This window comes from Triticum urartu, chromosome 1A, assembly GCF_056163025.1.
Source record: "Triticum urartu cultivar PI428250 chromosome 1A, HENAU_Tu73, whole genome shotgun sequence".
In the NCBI taxonomy this organism is placed as follows: Eukaryota; Viridiplantae; Streptophyta; class Magnoliopsida; order Poales; family Poaceae; genus Triticum; species Triticum urartu.
This window is the reverse complement of record NC_141873.1, coordinates 124,506,878-124,528,697: the sequence shown is the minus strand read 5'-3', so window position 1 is coordinate 124,528,697 and position 21,820 is coordinate 124,506,878. Positions and strand designations below refer to the sequence as shown.

Below are 21,820 nucleotides of genomic sequence, written 5' to 3'. Positions count from 1 at the left end.
GCCTTTTCATGTTATAATTTACTCATTAAAAATATAGTCCCACCTTGCTTTCTAACACTGAATCTCATCAGTTCAAATATGTGAGCAAGTTACATACGAACAAGCCTTCTTGGGAATTAAATAATTGAAGGGTGAGGCATCGATCTGATGGAAAAACAAAAGAGAGGGGCGAGCTCAGACAATTATACGTGAAAGCACAGTGCTTACTGTTCGTGGGGGGTTCTAAGGATAATTAAATAAGATGAAAGGAGTAAGGACATGCAAGATTATATGTGAAATATAGTCCAATACTCTCTCCATGAACCAATAAGTACAAAAGAGAGGGGCGAGCTCAGACAATTATACGTGAAAGTACAGTGCTTAGTGTTCATGGGGGGTTCTAAGGATAATCAAATAAGATGAAAGGAGTAAGGACATGCAAGATTATATGTGAAATATAGTCCAATACTCTCTCCATGAACCAATAAGTTCGTACAATTTTTAACGGCTTACTGATTGACACTAACTATATACCCATTTTGCATGCCAAAGTCACATGTTAGAGTATCATACGGAAACCAATATTCAATAAAAACTTCGTGCAAACCATATTTTATAGTCTTGAAATTTTTTGAAAAAATACGGGATGTTAGGGAGGTGTTGTTTTATTGTCACGCAAAATTTCAAGTTGAAACACATTGCGAGATGTGAGCTATGAAAAAGACAAAATCAGTCCTGAATAGTGACTTTACTGTTCGATACTATTCAACGCTGATTTTTTATTTTTTATAGCTCACATCTCACAATATGTTTCAACTTGAAAATTTGTTGGCAATAAAACACCATCCTCTTAACATCCCGTATTTCTTTCAGGTTTTTTCGAAACTTCAAAACATTTTTGTCTCATGGTTTTCACCGGTTTTCATCGAATTTTGGTTTCCGTATGATATTCTCCCCAACGTAAGAAGGCCTCAAGTCCCTTCACCGGAAATCTAAGCTCAATCGCAAGTTCCGGTACACGGCATTGCCATGCAACCAGGCTCATCGGCTTGGAATTGAAAGACATGAATAGTTGGACCACATGACCATCGTTGATGATGGTGGCGTACAGAAGTGGTAACACGAATGGATTGCTTGGCGCATACGAAGATTTTTTTTTCTCTCGTTGTAACACACGGGCATGTTTTGCTAGTCAAATAAAAGTAAGGCTCTTGATTAACTGATTCAAGCACATGAACTGAAACTTACATCAAATGAGATAAACTCTCGCATGTAACCCCACACCGATCACATTCACATCTCCGCAACCTTGCTCGTCGGCCAGGTGATGGCGACGGGGCTCGTCACCGAGTGCTCGCCATCGCTCCACTCAATCGACTCGAGCGTGTATTTCTCCGTGACGCTTCTGGTGGTTCGTTGCGCAAAGGTGACCATGTACTCCTGTGTTTTCTCCGTCGGGCTGAACTGTAGCGTCTCGGGGCTCACCGTGACGCGAACGTCGTCCGGGGCGGTGACCTTGGCCGTGTACGCAGCCGCGGCGTCGTTGCCGACGTAGCGCACGACACAGCGCTGCGTGACGACCACCACTTTGTTCGAGGTGAACACCACCGCGAAGGCCGGGTAGTTTGTAAGCACCGATCCCACACACACACGCGCAAGAATGCTCAGACGACAGTAGTTTTGCATTGCAAACACTTGCAACTTTTTTGCATTTCTTCTTCACCTCTTATTCTGTTACAGAAAGGAAACGAGGCCACTAACGGCCCGAGAAAACAGCCACGCTGAGCCACAACGATTGCGCCATCCCATGATCCAGCTCGTGCGGGATGTGGACTACTTCTAAGGGAAAAAAACTTTCTAACAAACTTATCTACTCAGCTGATTAAGCAGCGTTTATTTTCTGCTAAGACTAAACTGACGAATACACAAGGTTTAAGTCCACAATCACTCCCTAAGCCTTGTGTGCTTCGTCGAGCTCCACCATCCCGATCTTCATGCGCTGCTCCTGGAGCTTGACTCGCCCGAGGGGCTTGGTGAGCACATCGGCAAGTTGATCTCCGGACTGAACGAACTCGATCTGGATCTTCCCGTTCTCCACGCACTCCCGGATAAAATGATACCTGATTTCAATGTGTTTGCTCCGGTCGTGGTAAACAGGGTTCTTACTCAGTGAGATGGCCGACTTGTTGTCAACGTTGAGCACCGCCGCCTTCAGTTCTTCGTCCTTTATTTCTCCCAGCAGCCGTGCGAGCCATATACCTTGGCATGCCGCCGTGGTGGCGGCCATGTACTCCGACTCGCATGAGGAGAGGGCCACCACCCTCTGCTTCTGTGATTGCCAGCTGACCAGGTTGCTGCCAAGGAAGAAGGCGACACCGGTGGTGCTCCTGCGGTTGTCCACATCGCCGCCCAGATCGCTGTCGCTGTAGCCGATCAGAGGCGCATCGTGGTCACCGCGTGTGTACCGCACTCCCCAGTGCAAAGTCCCGACCACATAGCGCAGAACATGTTTCACTGCCGCCATGTGCTCCGTCGTGGGCTCCTACATGAACCGGGAGACGTACCCGACGTAGAAAGCAAGATCCGGCCTGGTGTGGACGAGGTAGCGGAGCATGCCCACGATGCTCTTGTAATCGGTGCCGTCCACTGGCTGTGCCAGGGGTTGCAACCCGTCATGTCCGCCTTGTCGAGGATAGTAGTGGAGCCGTCCTGACCAAGGTCGATGCCGCCGTTGTGCTGCCTCACCTCGATTCCAAGATAGTAGTGGAGCCGTCCCAGGTCGCTCATGTCGAAGAGTGCCTACATCTCCTTATTGAAGCCATCGATCTCCTTCTCGTCCGAGCCAGTGATGATCAGATCATCGACGTAGACGCTGACGACTAGGCGCGAGGACGCCGTGCCCCTGGCGTACACCGTGTGTTCAGACGGACACCTGCTGAACCCAAGCGAACCCAGACTCGCGTCCAGCTTGGTGTTCCATGCCCGCGGGGCCTGCTTTAGCCCGTACAGGGCCTTTCTGAGCTTGAGTACCTTCGAATCTTCGCCGGTAGCTGTGAACCCCGGCGGCTGCACCACGTAGACCTCCTCTTCTAGCTCGCCGTTGAGGAAGGCGGACTTTACGTCCATGTGGTGCACAGTCCAGCTCGCGCGTGCGGCCAGAGCGAGCAGGAGGCGGACGGACTCGAGCCTGGCCACCGGCGCGAACACCTCGTCGTAGTCGACGCCGTGCTTCTGTACATATCCCTTCGCCACCAACCTCGCCTTGTGCTTCACTACCGCGCCATGAGCATCTTTCTTGGTCTTGTATACCCATTTGAGGCCGATCGGACGGTGACCAGCGGGCAGGTCCACGAGCTCCCAGGTTTGGTTGGCTTCAATGGAGTTCGTCTCCTCCATCATCGCGTGCTGCCAGCACGTCTCACCTTTTGCTTCCTCAAAGGAGCCGGGCTCCTCGCCCAGCGCAAGGTGCAGCTCATCGACGAGTTCGTCGTCGTTGATCTCGCCGTCAGCGTCGTCGAACTCCTCCAGCCCTGGAGGAGGCATGTTCCGAGCCGCCTTCTCAAGCGTGTCCATGTAGCAAGGGTTGGGGAGGGGGATGCCATCCTTGCCGCGCGTCGTCATCAGGTGCACCGGCGCAAGGTTGTCGGTCGTGCGCGCAGGAGCCGGGGGAGCCATGGGCGCGGTAGTGGTCGTCGCTGGGGTGTCGTCGTCGCCCCCGGCCGATACTGTTGTCATGGATGGCGTGCTTGACGGGGACGCGGACTGAGCGGGTGATCGCGGGGCGCCAGGCGATGAGGGGAAGCGTGCCGCAGATGACGGACCGCCGGTGAGGATTGACATGTGCTCAATTGTAAAGCTCATACCTGCCCGGTCCGTGCCACTCTTCTCCCCGTCCCATGCTCGCGTCTCGTCGAAGAGGACATCACGAGAGACATGGACTCGTTTGCCCACCGGGTCGTAGAGCCGGTACGCCTTGCTCCCTGGCTCGTACCCGATCATCACCATGGCTTTGCTCCGGTCCTCAAGCTTGGAGAGCTGTGGGCGCGTGTTCTTGATGTGCGCCACACTGCCGAACACGCACAAGAAGTCGACGGAGGGCTTCCTGCCATGCCAGGCCTCGAACAGCGTCTTGCCCGGTACGCTTCTGGAGTACGCCCTATTGAGCACGAAAGCGGACGTGGACACGGCCTCGACCCAAAATTGCGGCGGCACTCCCATCGCCTTGAGCATGCACCGGGCCGTCCCGACGACGGTTTGGTCGCGCCTCTCCACCACGCCATTCTGTTGGGGTGAGTATGGCGCGGTGAGGTGCCTCTGGACCCCAAGATCAGCAAGATGTGCGCTAAACTCGCCGGAGTTGAACTCTCCGCCTCGGTCAGAGCGGAAAGTGCGCAACTTCCGCCCCGTCTCGCGCTCTGCGTGTGCCTGGAAGCGCTGGATCGCCTCGGCTGCCTCGTCCTTGCTCCGGAGCAGGTACAACCACATGAACCTGCTGTGATCATCCACAAGCAACAGGAAGTAACGCTTGCCGCCCGGAGTGGGCGGCGAGATAGGCCCGCAAAGATCACCATGCACAAGCTCAAGCGGCTCGGTGGCGCGGTAGTTAGCCTGCTGAGGGAACGGCGCTCGCCGCTGCTTGCCCACTAGGCAGGCGTCGCAAACCTGCTCGGAGTGGTGGAAGAGGGGCATGCCCTTTACCATGTTCTGATGTGCCAGCCGCTCGAGGCCGTCGAAGTGTTGGTGCCCGAAGTGCGCGTGCCAGCGCCATGCCTCATCCCCGGAGTGCACAGCAAGACAGACGGGGCTGGCGAGCTGTAGACGGGCGATGTAGAGCCTATTGCGGGTGCGCGACACTCTGGCTAGGATGCGGTGCTGGCGATCACGCACCGTCATGACGCCGGCTTCGACGTGCGTGGGACAGCCGTTCTTGTCGAGCTGCCCGATGGACACGATGTTGCTCTTGAGCCGCGGGATCTAGTACACGCTGGTGAGTGCACGGTGCCCGTTGTCAGCCGCGGCGAACAGGACGGTGCCCCGCCCTTGGGTTGACACGAGCGAGCCGTCCCCAAACCTGACCGAGCCACAAATGCCCTTGTCCAGCTCGGCGAACGCCGCCTCGTCGCCAGTCATGTGGTTCGACGCACCCGTGTCGAGGTACCAGGCCGCGTCCTGATCTCCAGGAGCGCGGCGGAGTTCCACGCGGGCGCGCGACTCGTTGAGGAAGACGACCTCCTCGCCCGCTCCAGCACGCGGCGCGACGGCCGCAGCTGTTAGGGAGGCCTCCTCGATCATCAGTAGACCCGGATCGTCGTCCTCGCCTGCTTGGCCTTGTGCAAGGAGGGCCTGTTCCTCCTCGCGTTTCTTCTTGCGGCAGTCCCGGGCTCAGTGGCCTGCGAAGCCGCAGTAGCGACACTTGTCACGATCCGCGTCGCCGCCGCCGTTCTTCCCACCACCGGCGTCAGTGCCAACAGGGGACTTGCCTTTTCCGCCGCGTCCACCGCCGCGGCCACGTCCGCGGCCATGCCCTCGTCCGCGCGTCTGTGCACCTGACGAGTTGCTGCCGCTTGCGCCGTTGTTCGCCGTACGCTTCTCGTACGCGCGCCAGTCCTCCATGGTCATCAGAAGGCGACCGGCATCCTCGCCTACGCCGTCTTGGTCGAGGCGTTCCTCCGCCACCTTGAGCCGTCCGGTGAGCTCCTCCACCGTCAGGGTGTCGAGGTCGACCAACGTCTCGATGGAGAGTGCCACCTGAGCGTATTTGCGGGGCACAACTCGAAGGAACTTATGTACCACACGCGCGTCCCCGACAGGATCACCATGGATGGAGAGGTTGTTGACGAGCCCGGTGAGCCTCATCGCAAAGTCGTCGACGTTCTCGCCGGGCTTGAAACGGATATCCTCGAATTCTCGACGGAGGCCCTAGGCCTTGGCCTCGCGCACGGCGGCCGAGCCCATCCGCATGGTCTTGACGGCGTCCCAGGCCTGCTTCGCCGTCTCCTTCGTGGAGAGGACCGCGAGCATCTCCTCTGACACCGCCCGGAGGACGGCCTCCAGGGTGGTGCGGTCGTCGTGGTAGTTGGCGATTCCAGTGGTGACGGCGTCCCACAGCCCGCGAGTCTACGGATGGCTCTCATCAAGAGAGACCGGCTGCCGTAGTTGCTCCGGATCAGTGTTGGGAACACCGTTGGGAGGGCCACCTCGCGTCTCTGCACCACCGGCGCGGCGACCTCGCGCCCGCGCACGGTGCGGCTATGCCTAGCCCTGGGAGACCGCGAGAGCATGCGCCCACGCGTCGGCGACGGAGTCCGGGACCCGCCATCGGAGTCCTTTCGCGACCCCTCGCCGGAGCCCTTCCGGGGCTCCTTGCTTCCCGCCATGACCGCCGGATCGTACTAACGGCTCTGATGCCAATTGTAAGCACCGATCCCACACACACGCGCGCGCGAGAATGCTCAGACGATAGTAGTTTTGCGTTGCAAACACTTGCAACTTTTCTGCATTTCTTCTTCACCTCTTATTCTGTTACAGAAAGGAAACGAGGCCACTAACGGCCCGAGAAAACAGCAAAGCCGAGCCACAATGATCGCGCCATCCCACGATCCAGCTCGTGCGGGGTGTGGACTACTTCTAAGGGAAAAAAAACTTTCTAACAAACTTATCTACTCAGCTGACTAAGCAGCGTTTATTTTCTGCTAAGACTAAACTGACGAATACACAAGGTTTAAGTCCACATAGTTGTGGTCGCCGATGGACGAGCCCGCACGCTTCGAACAGCTGATGGACGAGCCGAAGACGGCGACCTGCTTGGCGGTGTAGCCGAGCGCGCACAGGAAGGTGATGTAGTCCTCCGTGCCGGCATCGTAGACGACGCCTGGGTCGACAGCACTGTTGGGGTCGATGTGCCTGGCCCCTCGCGCGAACGGCGTGGACGCGTCGCTGGTGGACATGTCACCGATCACGCCGCCGAAGTTGTCCACGTTGTACGCGGTGGTCATCAGCGCGGACTTGATCGCCACCGGGCTCCACTCTGGCCTCGCCTGCCGGAGCAGCGCGGCGATGCCGCTCATGTGCGGGCATGACATGGACGTGCCCGATATGATGTTGTACTTCACCCGCCTCGTGTCGCTCTCGAGCTCTGTGGGTGAGTTGGCGCCTGTCCAAGCGGCGAGGATGTCCACGCCGGGCACGGTCACGTCTGGCTTGAAGATCTCCAGTGCGCGGAAGTTTGGCCCGTGGCTCGAGAAGGACACCATTCTAGGGGAAGGAGGCGCCGGGCCGACCATGGTGCCCCGGAAGATGATCGTCGCGGTAGGGGAAGTTTGCGTGTGTATGTACTTCTTGATCTTCTCGGCGTCGACAAATGACACAGCCGTGGCGGGTGGACATGCGGGCTGGTGATGGACTGCTCACCGAATGATTTTATGCTCGCGAAGATCGCTCCGGCGCCACCGGCGAGCTTGACGGCATATGGTTTCGCTGCTCGGGCATTTACACCCGACTCACACAAAACAATCTTCCCAGCAACCTTCGTGGCGTTCAACTTCCCCTCTTCGCACACTTTGGAGCCCACGTCCCCTCCGTAGACCAGTGGTATCTTGGTCGGGCCGAGTGGCTCGCCGGCGTAAAGTGTAGTGCCTGTGAAGGTCACGCCGTTGCTGAGAAGGACGTCGCTTGGGAATTGGCGGTTGAGTGTGGACGCACCGACCCTCAGGAACCATGGCGCTATGTTGCATGCGGTGGAATCTCTGGGGCCGGAGTTTCCCGCGGAGGCGGAGACGACGATGCCCTTGTTGATGGCGCGGAATGCGCCCACGGCGGTGTTATCGCTATAAAAGTTTGGGGCCATGCCGATGGCGCCGAGGGAGACAGAGAGAACGTCGACATTGTTCGCGATGGCCTCATCAAATGCAGCTAGAATGTCAGAGCTCGCGCACCCTTCCTCCCCGCACGCTTTATTTTAGACAAATAATTTGCAATACAATGTATTGATCGGGGTGCTGATGGCATATATAATACAAGGGAAGGCCTCTACCTCAACTATACAAGACTAGGAGGTGGGTCACAAATCCAATACAGGTGCAATACACAAGACATACTCAACACCCCCCGCAGTCGAAGCGTCGCCGGAGACACAGAGACTGGACCGAAACTCCTGGAAGACGGGAGTAGGCAAGCCCTTAGTCATCATATCAGCAAACTGTTGCGTCGTCGGCACGTGGAGAACCCGAACACGGCCAAAGGCAACCTGCTCGCGCACGAAGTGAATACCGAGCTCAATATGCTTCGTCCGTCATTAAGATTGCGAAAACAGTGAAAGAGTAACGTGCGAACGCAGTCATTAAGAGTGCGGAGAATGCGCTTGGCGCGGCCGTTCTGCTGGGAAGTGTAGGGGCAAGTTAGACGGAAGGTGGTGCCGTGAGAGGCGAGAAGTGTGTGAAAAGCGACGTTGTCAAATTCTTTTCCGTTGTCAGTTTGGAGTGCGAGTATGGGGCGACCGAACTGGGTGGTGACATAGGAATAAAAGGCGGTGAGTGTGGCTAAAGCATCGGATTTATGACGAAGGGGAAAAGTCCACACATAATGGAAATAATCATCTAAAATCACCAAGTAGTATAGATAGCCCGTGTTACTCGCAACGGGAGATGTCCAAACATCACTATGAAGTAATTGAAACGGAAAAGTGGAAACTGAAGAAGACACACTAAAGGGAAGACGAACGTGCTTGCCTAAGCGACAAGCCTCAAAAGAGTGTTCGTCGAGCTTATCACATGAGAAAGAGAAACTCCTAAGAATTTGACGTAAGATAGTGTGGTTGGGGTGACCCAAGTGAGCATGCCAAAGGTCAACGCCGGCGGCAAGGGCGACGGGTGTGGAGGTGGAGGCGCCGGCGTGCACGGGTAGAGCTCATCGGGACTGTCACATCGGTGAAGGACCATTCGGGTACGGGCGTCTTTCACAGAAAAGCCAACACCGTCAAATTCAACAGTAAGTGGGTTCTCACGAGTAAGGCGACGAACGGAAACTAGGTTCGTGACTAAATCAGGTGAAACAAGAACATTAGACATAGTGATGGGTGTGGAAGTGGAGGGAAAGCTAGTGCTATCGATATGAGTAATAGGTAACTAGGAGCCGTTGCCGACGGTGATACGAGTGGGTGTGTGAACGGGAGCGGAGGAGGTTAGGTTACCGGGATGAGCTGCCATGTGCGCAGTAGCACCTGAGTCCATGTACCAGTCGCCTCCACCGACAGGGCTACTCGGCGACGACGCGGAGTGCTGGGCGGCGAGGAGGGTGGGGTCCCATGGCACAGGTACCGGCGGCGGCGGAAGGCCCCCGTAGGGCGGCACTGGGACGGGCGGGCCATAACCACCGAGGGGCGGCGGCACAAGGAGGTCACTGTAGCCGGCGCCAGTCGGCTGGAAGGGCACGCCGATGAACGCCTGGTGACCAGCGGGGAGAGCCTGCTGATAGTGCGCCCCTCCCCGGTGTCCTGGGCTCGCTGCTGGTGCAGGCGACGGTGACCGCCGCCACGCCGGTTGCGCCGGCCCCCTCCCCCTTGCCGGTGCTGTGGGGGAGGTGCTGGCGGCAACAACGGGTAACACCCGACGGGTGCAGGAGGATGCGACTGGATCGGCGCGGTCGGTGGAGCAGTTCCACCGCAGATGGTGAAGTAGCCCAGAGAGTCCATGGAAGACGTCAGAAGCGGCAGGAAGAGGAAGGGGACGGCGACGGCGGCACGCGGGGGCGCGCGGTGGCACAGGGCGGTGGGGAGCGGCGGCGGCGACGCGCACGGGGAGGCACGGCGTGACGGCGGCGGCGGGGAGCGACGGCGGCGGCGCGCGCGGGGAAGCGCTGCGTGGCGGCGGCGATGGCGGTGGGGAGCAGCACGCAGTTGGAAAGACGCAGCAGCTGGTGTGGCGCGCGTCGGGCAGAGAGCAGCGGCACGAGGCGCGAAGACAGCAGCGGTTGCGCGGCATGGGACGCGCGGAGTGGCGGTGCTGCACGGGACGCACGCGCGGGGCAGCGGCTCAGCGGCGTTGCGACGCGGGCACGACAGGAGCTAGCGGGTCGGCGCGGGCTCGATAGAAGGAAGATGGCGCGGCGGCTGGCGAAGCGGCGACGCGATGGAAAAAGGCAGAGCGGCGACGGCGCGTGATGGAAAAAAAAGACAGCGGCGCGCAATGGAAAAGGCTGGGCGGCGCGAGGTAGCTAGCTAGCTAATTGTCAACGCGGTCACGGCGATAGCTACCCAGCACGAGGCGCGCGGCTGGTCGAGCAGAGAAGCGGCACAAGGCGCGCGGGATGCGGAAGTGAGGATGGGGCACGGCGGCGGTGCAAGGGGGCGCGGCGGCGGCGGGCGACCTTAGGGTTAGACCGAAGAGGATGATACCATGTAGATAGATAATTTGCAATACGATGTTTTGATCGGGGTGCTGATGCACGCATATATAATATAAGGGAAGGCCTCTACCTCAATTATACAAGACTAGGAGGTGGGCCACAAATCCAATACACGTGCAATACACAAGACATATTCAACATTTATAGACGACAATGCGCGCGCTCGGGGCCATGCCGACGGCTTTTCCTCTGGCATAGTCGAAGAAGCTGGCGCCCGTGATAGCAGAGCCACCCGTGGTGGAGGAGGTGTGCGTGTCATGGCTGTTGGTGTCTAGCGGCAACTTGGAGTCCGCGCCGAGCGCACGACCGCGTAGAGCCTCCTGCCCCCACCGGAAGAACTTGGTGCCGATGAGCTTGTTGTTGTAGAGCGTGGAGCCATTGAACGACGGACCCGAGACACACCTACCACGGAACTTGCTCGGCGGGGGCGGCAGCTGATACGTCCATTTTGCATCATGCTTTTATATTGATATTTATTGCATTATGGGCTGTTATTACACATTATGTCACAATACTTATGCCTATTCTCTCTTATTTTACAAGGTTTGCATAAAAAGGGAGAATGCCAACAGCTGGGATTCTCGGATGGAAAAGGAGCAAATATTAGAGACCTATCCTGCAAAGCTCCAAAAGTCCTGAAACTTCACGGAAGTCATTTTCAGAATATATAAAAAATACTGAGCGCAAGAAGTTCACCAGGGGGCCACACCCTACCCATGAGGGTGGGGGCGCGCCCCCTACCTCATGGCCCCCTGGTGGCCCTTTGATGGCCGTCTTTTGCTATATGGAGTTTTTCGATGAGGAAAAAATCGTAAGCCATCTTTCCGGGCGAGACTCCGCCACCACGAGGCGGAACCTTGGTGGAACCAATCTAGGGCTCTGGCGGAGCTGTTCTGCCGGGGAAACTTCACTCCGGGAGGGAGAAATCATTGCCATCGTCATCACCAACGCCCCTCTCACCGGGAGAGGGCAATCTCCATCAACATCTTCACCAGCATCATCTCCTCTCAAAACCCTAGTTCATCTCTTGTATCCAATTCTTGTTTCCAAGTCCAGGATTGGTACTTGTGGGTTGCTAGTAGTGTTAATTACTCCTTGTAGTTGATGCTAGTTGGTTTATTTGGTGGAAGATCATATGTTCATATCCTATATGCATATTAATACCCCTCTGATTATGAACATGAATATGCTTTGTGAGTAGTCACGTTTGTTCCTAAGGACATGGGAGAAGTCTTGCTATTAGTAGTCATGTGAATTTGGTATTCGTTTGATATTTTGATGAGATGTATGTTGTCTCTCCTCTAGTGGTGTTATGTGAACGTCGACTACATGACACTTTACCATTATTTGGGCCTAGAGTAAGGCATTGGGAAGTGATAAGTAGATGATGGGTTGCTAGAGTGACAGAAGCTTAAACCCTAGTTTATGCGTTTCTTTGTAAGGGGCTGATTTGGATCCATATGTTTCATGCTATGGTTAGGTTTACCTTAATACTTTTGTTGTAGTTGCGGATATTTGCAATAGAGGTTAATCATAAGTGGGAATCTTGTCCAAGTAAGGGCAGCACCCAAGCACCGGTCCACCCACATACCAAATTATCAAAGTAGCGAATGCGAATCATATGATCGTGATGAAACCTAGCTTGACAATATTCCCATGTGTCCTCGGGAGCGCTTTACATCATATAAGAGTTTGTCCAGGCTTGTCCTTTGCTACAAAAAGGATTGGGCCACCTTGCTGCACTTTATTTACTTTTGTTACTTGTTGCTCGTTACCAATTATCTTATCACAAAACTATCTGTTACCTATAATTTCAGTGCTTGCAGAGAATACCTTGCTCAAAACCGCTTATCATTTCCTTCTGCTCCTCGTTGGGTTCGACACTCTTACTTATCAAAAGGACTATGATAGATCCCCTATACTTTTGGTTCATCAAGACTCTTTTCTGGCGCCGTTGCCGGGGAGTGAAACGCCTTTGGTAGGTGGAATTTGGTAAGGAAAAATTTATATATTGTGCTGAAATTTACTGTCACTTGTTACTATGGAAAGTAATCCTTTGAGGGGCTTGTTCAGGGTATCTTCACCCCGACCAGTAGAACAAAGAGTTGCTCCTCAACCTACTGAACCTACTGAAAATGAAAATATCTGCTTTGAAATTCCTTCGGGTATGATAGAAAAACTGCTAGCTAATCCTTTTGCAGGAGACGGAACAATGCATCCTGATGAGCACTTAATATATGTGGATGAAGTTTGTGGATTATTTAAGCTTGCAGGTGTACCCGGAGATTTTATTAAGAAGAAGGTCTTCCCTTTATCTTTGAATGAAGATGCATTGACATGGTATAGGCTATGTGATGATACGGGGTCATGGAACTACAAACGATTGAAATTGGAATTTCATCAGAAGTTTTATCCTATGCATCTTGTTCATCGTGATCGTAATTATATATATAATTTTTGGCCTCGCGAAGGAGGAAGCATCGCTCAAGCTTGGGGGAGGCTTAAATCAATGTTATATTCATGCCCCAATCATGAGATCTCAAGAGAAATGATTATTCAAAATTTATATGCTTGGCTTTCTGATAACGACCGCACCATGCTTGATACTTCTTGTGCTGGCTCTTTTATGACGAAGACTATTGAATTCAAATGGGATTTATTGGAAAGAATTAAATGCATTTCCTCGACGAAGGTAAGGAGTCAGGTATGACACCTAAGTATGATTGTGTTAAGTCTTTTATGGATACCGATGTTTTCTGTAAATTTAGCACTAAATATGGACTTGACTCTGAGATAGTAACTTATTTCTGTGAATCTTTTGCTACTCATGTTGATCTCCCTAGAGAGAAGTGGTTTAAATATCATCCTCCCATAGAAGTAAACGTAGCTGCACCTATTAAAGTTGAAGAAAAGACACTTAAATGATCCTATTGTTCCTACTACTTATGTTGAGAAACCACCTTTTCCTGTTAGAATATAAGATCATGCTAAAGCTTCAACCGTGGTTCGTAAAAGCAATATTAGAACTTATACACCTCCTAAGAAAGTTAAAGTTGAACCTAATATTGCTACTGTTAAAGATCTCTTGTCTGATAATATTGATGGGCATGTTATTCATTTTCGTGATGAGATTGATAGAATTGCTAAACCTTGTGCTAAAGATAAACCTAGATCTTTGGTAGGCATGCCTGTTATTTCTGTTAAAATAGGAGATCATTGTTATCATGGCTTATGTGATATGGGTGCCAATGCTAGTGCTATACCTCATGACTTATACAAAGAAATTATGCATGATATTGCACCTGCTGAGATAGAAGATATTGATGTCTAATTAAACTTGCCAATAGAGATACTATTTCACCAATTGGAATTGTTAGAGATGTTGAAGTCTTGTGTGGGAAAACTAAATATTCTGCTGATTTTCTTATTCTTGGTTCCCCACAAGATAGTTTTTGTCCCATTATATTTGGTAGACCCTTCTTGAACACAGTTAATGCTAAGATAGATTGTAAAAAGGATGTTGTTACTATTGGTTTGGGTGATATGTCTCATGAGTTTAATTTCTCTAAATTTCGTAGACAACACTGTGAAGAGGAATTGCCTAGTAAAGATGAAATTATTGGTCTTGCTTCTATGGCCGTACCTCCTAGTGATCCTTTAGAACAATATTTGCTAGACCATGAAAATGATATGTTTATGAATGAAAGAAGGGAAATAGATGAAGTATTCTTTAAACAGGAACCCATCCTGAAACACAATTTGCCTGTTGAAATCCTAGGGGATCCTCCTCCACCCAAGGGTGATCCCATGTTTGAGCTTAAACCGTTACCTGATACTCTTAAATATGCTTATCTTGATGAAAATAAGATATATCCTATTATTATTAGTGCTAAACTTTCAGAGCATGAAGAAGAGAGATTACTGAAAACTATGAAGAAGCACCGTGCTGCTATTGGATATACTCTTGATGATCTTAAGGGCACTAGTCCCACACTATGTCAACACAAAATAAATTTGGAGGAAGATGCCAAACTAGTTCGTGATCATCAACGGCGGCTGAATCCTAAGATGAAGGAAGTGGTAAGAAAGGAAATACTAAAGTTTCTTGAGGCAGGTATAATCTATCCCGTTGCTGATAGTCAGTGGGTAAGTCATGTCCATTGTGTCCCTAAGAAGGGAGGTATTACTGTCGTTTCTAATGATAAAGATGAGTTGATCCCGCAAAGAATTATTACAGGTTATAGGATGGTAATTGATTTCTGCAAATTAAATAAAGCTACTAAAAAGATCAGTACCCCTTATCTTTTATCGATCAAATACTAGAAAGATTATCCAAACAAACACAGTTTTGCTTTCTAGATGGTTATTCTGGTTTCTCTCAAATACCTGTGTCAGCCAATGATCAATCAAAGACTACTTTTACTTGCCCTTTTGATACTTTTGCTTATAGACGTATGCCTTTTGGTTTATGTAATGCACCTGCTACCTTTCAAAGATGCATGATGGCTATATTCTTTTACTTTTGTGAAAAGATTTGTGAGGTTTCCATGGACGATTTTTCCGTCTATGGATCCTCTTTTGATGATTGCTTAAGCAACCTTGACCGAGTTTTGCAGAGATGTGAAGAAACTAATCTTGTCTTGAATTGGGAAAAGTGCCACTTTATGGTTAATGAAGGTATTGTCCTGGGGCATAAAGTTTCTGAAAGAGGTATTGAGGTTGATAAAGCCAAGGTTGATGCTATTGAAAAGATGCCATGTCCCAAGGACATCAAAGGTATAAGAAGTTTCCTTGGTCACGCCGATTTTTATAGGAGGTTCATTAAGGACTTCTAAAAAAATTCTCGGCCTCTGACTAATTTATTACAAAAATATATACCATTTGTTTTTGATGATGATTGTGTAGAAGCATTTGAAATACTTAAGAAAGCATTGATCTCTGCACCTATTGTTCAGCCACCTGATTGGAATTTACCTTTTGAAATTATGTGTGATGCTAGTGATTATGTTGTAGGTGCTGTTCTAGGGCAAAGAGTTGATAAGAAATTAAATGTTATTCGATATACTAGTAAAACTCTAGATAATGCCTAGAGAAATTATGCTACTACTGAAAAAGAATTCTTAGTAGTTGTATTTGCTTGTGATAAGTTCAGACCTTATATTGTTGATTCTAAAGTAACTATTCACACTCATCATGTTGCTATTAAATATCTTATGGAAAAGAAAGATGCTAAACCTAGACTTATTAGATGTGTTCTCTTGCTACAAGAATTTGATTTGCGTATTATTGATAGAAAGGGAGCTGAGAACCCCGTTGCAGACAACTTGTCTAGGTTAGAAAATGTGCTTGATGACCCACTACCTATTGATGATAGCTTTCCTGATGAACAATTAAATGTCATAAATGCTTCTCATAATGCTTCATGGTATGCTGATTATGCTAATTACATTGTTGCTAAATTTATACCACCTAGTTTCACATATCAGCAAAAGAAAAAGTTCTTCTATGATTTGAGACATTACCTTTGGGATCACCCACATCTTTATAAAGAAGGAGTAGATGGTGTTATTAGATGTTGTATAACTGAGCATGAACAGGAATAGATCCTACACAAGTGTCACTCCGAGGCTTATGGAGGACACCACGCTGGAGATAGAACTGCACATAAGGTATTGCAATCAGGTTTTTATTGGCCTACTCTCTTCAAGGATGCCCGTAAGTTTGTTGTATCTTGTGATGAATGTCAAAGAATTGGTAATGTTAGTAGACATCAAGAAATTCCTATGAATTATTCACTTGTTATTGAACCATTTGATGTTTGGGGCTTTGATTATATGGGACTGTTTCCTTCCTCTAATGGATATACACATATTTTAGTTGCTGTTGATTACGTTACTAAGTGGGTAGAAGCTATTCCAACTAGTAGTGCTGATCATAACACCTCTCTTAAGATGCTTAAAGAAGTTATTTTTCCAAGGTTTGGAGTCCCTAGATACTTAATGACTGATGGTGGTTCACATTTTATTCATGGTGCTTTCCGTAAAATGCTAGCTAAGTATGATGTTAATCATAGAATCGCATATCCTTATCACCCACAGTCTAGTGGTCAAGTAGAATTGAGTAATAGAGAACTCAAATTAATTTTGCAAAAGACTGTTAATAGATCTAGAAATAATTGGTCCAAGAAACTTGATGATGCATTATGGGCCTATAGAACTACATATAAAAATCTTATGGGTATGTCTCCGTATAAACTGGTTTATGGAAAAGCAGGTCACTTACCTCTCGAACTAGAACACAAGGCATATTGGGCTATTAAAGAGCTCAATTATGATTTCAAACTTTCCGGTGAGAAGAGGTTATTTGACATTAGCTCACTTGATGAATGGAGAACCCAAGCCTACGAAAATGCCATATTATTTAAAGAAAAAGTTAAAAGATGGCATGACAAAAGAATACAAAAGCATGAGTTTAATGTAGGTGATTATGTATTACTATACAACTCTCATTTAAGTTTTTTTGCAGGAAAACTTCTCTCTAAATGGGAAGGCCCTTACGTTATCAAGGAGGTCTATCTTTCTGGTGCCATAAAAATCAACAATTTCAAAAGCACAAATCCGAAGGTGGTGAACGGTCAAAGAATTAAACATTATATCTCAGGAAATCCTATAAATGTTGAAACCAATGTTATTGAAACCGTAACCCCAGAGGAATACATAAGGGACACTTTCCGGAACGTTTCAGACTCCGAAAAGGAATAGGTATGTGGTACGGTAAGTAAACCGACTCCAAAACAGTTCTAATGGCAATTTTCTTTTATTTTGGAATATTTAGAAAAATAGAAAAATAAGAAGCAGTCTGGGAAGGACACGAGGGCTCCACGAGGGTGGAGGGCGTGCCCTACCCCCTGGGCGCGCCCCCTACCTCGTGGGCACCTCGTGTGCTCTCCGGATTCCGTTTTCTTACACGTTACGTATTTTGGTCGGTAAAAATTCATTATATAATCTCCCGGAGGTTTTGACTCCCGTATCACGTAAATATCTCCTATCTTTGTTTCGAGCCGTCCTGCTACAGATTTGAGCAACATGTCGACCCAGGATTCGGAAGGAGAGAGCTATGTGGCTGACTACCTTGCAGATCCTAAAGTCTATGGGGATGGGGAGCATTGTGGTTGGACTACGGAAGAAGAAGAGGACTATGAAACTAAGGGAAAGGAGGAGACGAGCTCAGATGAAGATGAAGTCCCACTACCTCAACCTGGGGACATGCATGTGGAGTTCAAAAAGTCAAGTAAAGAAACCTAAGATCGAGTTTATCCCTTTTCGCCTCTTGAAGGAAAACAAGCAGGAACTATGCAAAAAGATACTGAGCGTGGAGCATGAGATCGAGGACCTAAGGGACCAAAATTCTGTCCTCAAGCGCAAATTAAAGAAGAAGCCTACGCCATCAACAAAACCATCACCTTCTTCACCAACAAAGAAGAACTGAGTATCTGGTATGGGCACTCCCCTTGGCAACTGCCAAGCTCGGGGGAGTGCCCCGGTATCGTATCACCATCACTTCTATCATTACCGTTTTTCTTAGTTCGATCCTTTTGATAATATCTTGGTCTAGTAGAATAAAAATTTTAGTATGATCTAGTCATGAGTTTTGCTTTATGATCCTTCTATGTAATCGAGCCTGTGAGCTATATAATAAAGATTAGTGTTATGTCAAGGGCTTGATTATTTTTCCATGATCTTAAGTGAATAAAAGAAAAGAAAAGGAATAAAAAGAATAAAAGAGATCATATGGATCTTATGGAGAGTAATGAGCTCACGTAGAAAGAGTATGATGAATAAAAGTTGTTGAGAGTTGACAAACATAGTTTTGGTCATCGTTGCAATTAATAGGAAGTAATAAAGAAAGAGAGGTCTTCACATATAAATATACTATCTTGGACATCTTTTATGATTGTGAGCACTCATTAAAATATGACATGCTAAAGAGTTGACATTGGACAAGGAAGACAACGTAATGGGTTATGTTTTCTTACATCTGAGATAAATTATATTGTTTTGGATCATCCAACATGATTGAGCTTGCCTTTCCCTCTCATGCTAGCCAAATTCTTTGCACCAAGCAGGGATACTACTTGTGATTCCAAACACCCTTAAACCAGTTTCGCCATGAGAGTCCACCATACCTACCTATGGATTGAGTAAGATCCTCCAAGTAAGTTGTCATCGGTGCAAGCAATAAAAAATTGCTCTTTAAATATGTATGACTTATTAGTGTGGGAGAAAATAAGCTTTATACGATCGTGTGATATTGAAGAAATAAAAGCGACAGACTGCATAATAAAGGTCCATATCACAAGTGACAATATAAAGTGACGTTCTTTCGCATTAAGATTTTGTGCATCCAACCATGAAAGCGCATGACAACCTCTGCTTCCCTCTGCGAAGGGACTGTCTTTTACCTTTATCTCCTACCTTACATAAGAGTCACGATGATATTCACCCTTCCTTTTTACATTTTATCTTTTGGCAAGCACAACGTGATGGAAAGATCTTGGTATATATGGCTAATTGGATGTGAGTTTTCATGAACTATTATTTTTGACATTACTCTTGATGTAAAACGTTGGGAGGCAAAACTATAAGCCCCTATCTTTCTCCGTGTCTGATTAAAACTCCATATCCATAAGTATTGCGTGAGTGTTAGCAATTGTGAAAGAGTATATGATAGTTGAGTATGCGGACTTGCTGAAAAGCTCTTATATTGACTCTTTCCTATGTTATGATAAATTGCAATTGCTTCAATGACTGAGATTATAGTTTGTTAGTTTTCAATGAAGTTTATGATTCATACTTGAAATTGTGATTGAATTGTTACTCTGGCATAAGAGATCATATGACAAGAATTATATAAGTTGTTGTTCTAAGAATGATCATGATGCCCTCATGTCCGTATTTTATTTTTATCGACACCTCTGTCTCTAAAACACGTGGACATATTTTTCGATTTGGGCTTTCGCTTGAGGACAAGCGAGGTCTAAGCTTGGGGGAGTTGATACGTCCATTTTGCATCATGCTTTAATATTGATATTTATTGCATTATGGGCTATTATTACACATTATGTCACAATACATATGCCTATTCTCTCTTATTTTACAAGGTTTACATAAAGAGGGAGAATGCCTGCAGCTTGGATTCTGGGCTGGAAAAGGAGCAAATATTAGAGACCTATTCTGCACAGCTCCAAAAGTCCTGAAACTTCACGGAAGTCATTTTCAGACTATATAAAAAATACTGAGCGCAAGAAGTTCACCAGGGGGGCCACACCCTACCCACGAGGGTGGGGGCATGCCCTACCCCCCTGGGCGCGCCCCCTACCTCGTGGGCCTCCTGGTGGCCCTCCGATGGCCATCTTCTGCTATATGGAGTCTTTCGATGAGGAAAAAAAAATCGTAAGCCATCTTTCCGGACGAGACTCCGACGCCACGAGGCGGAACCTTGGCGGAACCAATCTAGGGCTCTGGCGGAGCTGTTCTGCTGGGGAAACTTCACTCCGGGAGGGGGAAATCATCGCCATCGTCATCACCAACGCTCCTCTCACCAGGAGAGGGCAATCTCCATAAACATATTCACCAGCACCATCTCCTCTCAAAACCCTAGTTCATCTCTTGTATCCAATTCTTGTTTCCATGTCCGGGGTTGGTACCTATGGGTTGCTAGTAGTGTTAATTACTCCTTGTAGTTGATGCTAGTTGGTTTATTTGGTGGAAGATCATATGTTCATATCCTATATGCATATTAATACCCCTCTGATTATGAACATGAATATGCTTTGTGAGTAGTTACGTTTGTTCCCGAGGACATGGGAGAAGTCTTGCTATTAGTAGTCATGTGAATTTGGTATTCATTCGATATTTTGATGAGATGTATGTTGTCTCTCCTCTAGTGGTGTTATGTGAACGTCGACTACATGACACTTTACCATTATTTGGGCCTAGAGGAAGGCATTGGGAAGTAATAAGTAGATTATGGGTTGCTAGAGTGACAGAAGCTTAAACCCTAGTTTATGCGTTGCTTCATAAGGGGCTGATTTGGATCCATATGTTTCATACTATGGTTAGGTTTACCTTAATACTTTTGTTGTAGTTGCGGATGCTTGCAATAGAGGTTAATCCTAAGTGGGATGCTTGTCCAAGTAAGGACAGCACCCAAGCACCGGTCCACCCACCGGTCCACCCACATACCAAATTATCAAAGTACCGAACGTGAATCATATGATCCTGATGAAACCTAGCTTGACGATATTCCCATGTGTCCTCAGGAGCGCTTTACATCATATAATAGTTTGTCCAGGCTTGTCCTTTGCTACAAAAAGGATTGGGCCACCTTGCTGCACTTTATTTACTTTTGTTACTTGTTGCTTGTTACCAATTATCTTATCACAAAACTATCTGTTACCTATAATTTCAGTGCTTGCAGAGAATACCTTGTTGAAAACCGCTTATCATTTCCTTCCGCTCCTCGTTGGGTTCGACACTCTTACTTATCGAAAGGACTATGATAGATCCCCTATACTTGTGGGTCATCAGCAGCGACGGGTCCGCCGCAAAGGACATGCGCCTTCCGGGTACACGCCGGTGTCGATGACCCCGATGACGACGTCCGTGGCGTCGTTCGACACCTTGAGCAGCCCGGAGGACGGTGAGAGGCCGATGAAGGACGGCGTCAGCATGGTATGCAGCTCTTGCATCGTGTCGGGCACGACGACGAGCACAGAGCCCGAGGACGCCAGCTGCGCGGCCTGGCGCTCTATGAGCCACGCCGCGAAACCCGTGGCGGCGTGCGCGTAGGAGTAGAGCACGGTCGGCGCCGGGCTGGACATCTCGAAGGGGATGCGGTCGCGCAAGAACGAGCGTACGCGCGCGTTGTCAGCAGGCCGCGCTGCGGCAACCGTGGCGTGTGGGCCGCCGCGACATGCACGATATAGGAGGACTGGTCCTCAGCCGTCCCCATCTTCACCTCCGACACTGTGGCCTGCACCGCGACGACCGCGGCGAGCAGGGTGCACAGGGCCGCGAGTGAGAGCGGTCTGAGGAGGTCCATGGTCGCTGCGAGAGGTGCGGTGGCAGCAGGAACGGGGCGCGCGTATAAGTAGGCGCCAACCACCGCGTCAGGGAGCAGTTGCCACGCCGATCCAAGTCATCACGGAGGGTAGCTCGTGGACGGCTCGTGCTAATCACTGCGCCACGGAGAGAGACCCGACATGCTCTAGCGCTGCATTATTGCGAGGCTCGGTCATCCTTCTTTCTAACTTTCTAAACTGCTGTTGGCTTGTCGCAATAATGCAACATGAACGCACGACACGTTCATTTCATATTAGGCGGGAAAAGAAATGGAGCGTCGTGTCCTTAAACCCGAACAATTTTGCTAAGGTCAACTC

General features: G+C 49.2%; 1 pseudogene; it reads right to left on the bottom strand.

Annotated features, from left to right (window-relative positions):
- Window positions 1-1,272: 1,272 nt before the first annotated feature.
- Window positions 1,273-21,483, bottom strand: LOC125519361 (subtilisin-like protease SBT1.4; annotated as a pseudogene).
- Between the last annotated feature and the right edge of the window lie 337 nt (window positions 21,484-21,820).